Source organism: Salvelinus fontinalis, chromosome 21 (assembly GCF_029448725.1).
Source record: "Salvelinus fontinalis isolate EN_2023a chromosome 21, ASM2944872v1, whole genome shotgun sequence".
In the NCBI taxonomy this organism is placed as follows: domain Eukaryota; kingdom Metazoa; phylum Chordata; class Actinopteri; order Salmoniformes; family Salmonidae; genus Salvelinus; species Salvelinus fontinalis.
The window spans coordinates 22,397,804-22,403,057 of NC_074685.1; positions in this window are offsets into that span (position 1 = coordinate 22,397,804).

Here is a 5,254-nt window from a genome sequence, read left to right on the forward strand (position 1 = left end):
GTGTGTGTGTGTGTGTGTGTGTGTGTGTGTGTGTGTGTGTGTAAGAGAGAGAGAGCGAGAGAGAGAATTGAATTGAATGAGTGAGTGAGTAAGTGAAATGGAGAGACGGACAAGTAGCCAATGCTACTCAGCAATATTAACGGATTATCTCTTAACTGCACACATGCACGTTTTTGTGCGCATCCGATGGTAAATAGGCCTCAACGAACAAAAATCAATTAGGGGAGTATCACACATTTTGTTTAAGTCACTGACAATTATTCAACACCCTTCACACACCAACCAGATACGATTTTTCTTCATTAGAGATGTCCAACACCGTCTTCCATGAAACTCATTACAAAAAAACAACCTCGTCGCCAGTTTAGCACTAGATTTAGTCGAATATACAAATCGACATATAAAATCAACATTGCTATGTTACTTAGGGCCTATTAATACAATTGAAATATGTATAACATATCATAACGTAGAGCAAATGTCTCCTATAAAATTCGGCTAAACATGTCAAAATCATGTTTTCATATTCCATTCAAATGGCCAATAGGACAATTCAGGGTTTGAGTCCCACGTTTAACAGAATGAAAACGCTGTCAACTTGAAACTGGTTCAACAATTAGTTTAAACGTTTGTCTGTCATCAAAATGAGGTCATCGGGTCTGGGAGTTGCGTAAACGTTCTTTCTCATGCATTCTGTATTCATGTGGTCGGCAATAAACAATTTCTTCCAGGGAGTTGTAGTGCGGGAATTACAGAATAGAAACAAGCTTAACGTGCTTTACCGCATTGTCCCAATGCAAAGCTGGTTCACTTCTCTATCCCTTGTTGAAGTAAGCGGTTTAATATTCATGGGTGTTCATAGCCCTTCAGTATATTGTGACAGCATTTAGATGAGTATATACAGCCCCTTTCTTCTCAATAGCCACAGTTCTGTTTTTTCCTCTATATTTTGGGCTTGATGGACTGGGGGTAAATTAGCAGTTCTTCTCTTCCAGCAGAGAACATCTTTATTCCGTCCCCGGCTCGCGGGTTTCCTATTCAGTTCCTCTCCAAGTAATGTCAGGGGGCTGAAAAGTGCTGCAAATCAATCGTTCATGGTGTTTTGAGGACAGTTTGACACCCATGCACTCCGCCTTTCTTCACAACAACTATAAGGGGATGGTCCGAAAAGCTGGGCAAGTAGGGCTCTGGCGAATGTGGACTCAAATGGAAAATATATGGATTATAAATGGAACGGGGTGTTTTGAACGCAGAGATAGTGAAAAGGTGAGTGACCGGGCACAAAAAAGATTGTGGAAACAGCTGCTTTTTAGGAGGGATCCCTTTCTACATTTGTCCCCTTTCCCAAATGAAATGGCCCCCCTCTCTGAACAGGATTCGTTCTCAGATTGATTTACATGTAATGCATTTCAGCATTTATTACACTAAGGGTCTTCAGCTTGCAGGGCCAGGGGGTAGTGACCATTCTTTATAAAGAAGAATTCAATTAATTGAAACGGGGTAACGCATGGATTAGATTATTTGCTTATCTATGCATTAACCTTTTATTTTTCTGTCTGGTAAAGCTATGGACACATCAAGTGCAGCCAGTCACCCTGCTCAACTATATTGAAAAACGATTTATGCCAGTATTTGTTCATTTCAAGTGAATGAAATAAACAATAGCCTTTATATGGGATTTCCTTCCAATATTTAGCGAACATTTTGAAGTGCGAAATATCAAAGTAGTTGTATGAAATAAAGCTCAGGATTTCAGTTTTATCTTGTAAACATACAACAACTAAATTAAAAGGTTCTTATATGCTTTTGCATAAAATTACGATATATATATATTTTTGTTAACGGCTTTTTTAAAAGGGTGCAATATCATTCAAATATACTGTATAGGAAGGTTATTGATAATGATTCATAATGGCAGAGAGGAGTTGGGCTTAAAACAGAGTATGCCTTTTTACAATTCCATTTAAAACGACTCATTTTACTTCAATAATCAAATTATAGCTGCAGACTACTTTTTTTAAATGTTCTTACATGACATGTTACTTTAATATTTGAGTTCACTTCAACGCTTTCACCCCTGAAAAAAGCCCATGCACGTAATACCCTAATTGTCTCAAGAACTGTAAATCAGCGTTTCCTGTCTTTATCATTTTTTTTACAGACATCCTCTCCTTTAAACAGTCCTACATAATACAACAACCGTTACCCATGCATCCATGATATATTACAAGCATTCAAAATTAAAGTGGGCTGAATAAATCATATTAAAAACACTAAGCTCTTATTAGACATTAACCAACACAAACATTCTCAACCAGAAGACAAATCGACATCAGTTTCAACGCTGAATCCTTCCTTCTACTAACTACAACCTCAAAAGAACATCAACTGAGAGGGACTGGCAGACCGGGCTCCTCCTTGGGACCATTAAAAAGAAATTAAGGTAGATATCCCAGCATGGTGGATACAGTAGAACAGCTCATCTGCAGGAAAGGTGAGAGAGGTCCAGTCTCTCCCACAAGGAGTTTGTTTCCCTGGAATGGAACAGTACACCTGCTTAACGAAACTGGAGCTTAAGAGGGGAGGGGGGGGGGGGGGGGGGGGGGGGGCAAAGAGGAGGAATGCAGATGTATGTGAGAGAAGGTGAGTGGGGGAATGCATGAGTGAGTGAGAGAGAGTGAGAGCGAGACACCCCCCCCCCCCCCCCCCCAGACACACACCCTGCTCAGATAGGACCCTCATTGTAAAACACACGTATTGTTAAATGACCAAACAAACTATATCAACTATAATAAAAGGCTTGCATTTTATTAAATAATTTGTCTCACTTTTGACTTACTCAGACCGGTGAAAACAGAGATTGCACCATTTGTAATTGAATACATTTTTCTATGGACAGCCCTGGTTAAACAAATCAATAAATCCTATTCAATAAAATATGCATTGCTCTACAGGGCAGCTATTCAGGACCAACATTGTGAACATTGAATGAGCCATAATACATAGACACTGTAGTGTCCACATCGCATTCATATGAATGGCCCCTCACAGCCTACACCGAAAACCCAGCATATACAGTTAGTGATAATACTAGGGATTAGGTTTTCTATCCAGCAGCGTAGAGACCCTATTCAAACTGAATGGTCCCCCCATTCATAATCATGGCTCTCAAACCCAGTCCGGTGGAGATCTGGAGAACAACTACATTCTGCCGCCTTCGCAATGGACCACTAGGCCAGGGACTGTCCCGCAGGGACGTCATATTAAAAAGCAAGAGGATCCGAATCGAGGGCTGGATTTGGAAACAGCTGCACAGTATCAATGGGGGGGGCAGGGTCCACTATGGCAGAGGCCCCCTGCGGAGTGCAAAGATGTGGGTTGACAAAGATGCTCAACAACGGTGCACTGGGGACACCCTTGTGGACAGGTCCAGAGGGAGGGAGGAGGATTAAGGAACATTATGAAGAAAAACATTTATCAAAGAATATGCTCAGTCTTTGCGTAAAAATGACTTGAGTGCACCACAACAATCAGACCTGTATTATCCGGTTTCATTATTAAATGTGAATTCTTAAGCTTTGCTATAAGAAATAACCTGAGTTATGGGACAACTCCAGGAAAATTCCACTTCAAGTGTTTTGCCATACCTGAAAACATTGTCCAGCCTGGCTCTGCCTCTCCTGGTCTGGAAGCAATGGTAGGTGAATCGCTGTCCCAATCACATCTCATGAACTACAAGAGCCTATAGAAGAACCGACACTGAGGTTGAAAAAAAAAAAAACTTTCCCAGACATTGGGATTGATTTAAATAGCAATAGGTTTATGAAAATCATTTAGGAAAAAAAACTTCTGGGTTATGGGAACCATTTTGGCTAAAATAAACAAGTATATCTGTATTTTAAAAATCCACTTAGAAGACACTATTATAGTGCAACATTTTAGGGCCGGGGCGATACTCGTCATCCGGGCAGGGAAACAAAACATTAAGCAGATTTAACTTTAGGAAAACCGCCCTAATGTTGAAAACAGTCATCCAGAGTTGTATTGATTTTCCAAGCTATAGCATACACTAGTTACATACAGGGTTAAAGGACCAAATAGTTTGGTCTGCTTCGTGTTTACATTTGTCCTATTGAAAACAGTGATACTGGTCACAGCCCTACTAAATTAATATTTTTGGCCAATCACTTAAGGAACTTGTAGTTCATTGTGGGCTAATGGCTTGCCTGCTGTTGATTTAGAATGCTATGAACAACGAATACCTATTATAAGTGATGGACAGTGGACTTGAGTCAGTCAAACTGATATTTCAATGCCAATAAACCCAGTGCCTTCAAAATCCATTCACTCAATTTAACAATCCCATCGGTCCTTTTTCAGTCATCAGATCTGATTTTGACAGCAAACATCTTTGGGGGAAAGCATGAGAACTTGTGGTAGTTTCACTTCGTGAGGGGGTTTATATAATGAAATAAAGAGGTCAATTTAAGTCCCCTTTTAAAACGTATTCAATACATGACAACTAAGATATACACAATTACCAGTTCTGTCATCAGGTAATGTTTGGTGACTTAATTCAATCATGGCACATATAGTAACAGTAATTTGGTAAGCTCCTCTTCCTTACCGTCAGTAAATAGACTGCCTTTAAATGACCTTGCATCTTCTGGACATATGAACTTTGCACATTTTGTTTGTCTTCCAACGTATGTTTTGTCAAGAGAATCCCTAAAAACAAGCCACTGCGACAGAAAGTGCCTTTTTTGTAGCAGGTTAGGAAAACTTGCAGACGGGTTAGGATAACACAGCAGGTTAGGAGAATTGGGTTAAGGTTAGGAAATGGGTTAGTGAAAATGCTCTCTTAACCTATGAAAAGCCACTTCCGGTTGAAGCTTTATCAAAAGTGGCATGTTTCTAGCGTCCCATTGCCAAGGAGATAACGGACTAAGATTTTATTTTTACCATGTGTTGAGCATGGCATACAGTAACTAATAACGATGGTATACTTCAACCACTAGAGAGGCTTGCAGAAGGAACATTTGAGAAATGCAAAGGTCTATAGAAAATATATATCTGTTTATAAAACAATAGTTTTACCTTTGATTACTTGAGGCTAGATGATACTATATGTTAGTCTTACAATAGAGCTGAGGAAAGGTTTCAGTTTAAACCAATGGTAACGTTATCACATACTGGAATTAGACAAAAGAAAGCTTTCAAACGACAAAATTAAATAATTTTAACACAATAAAGG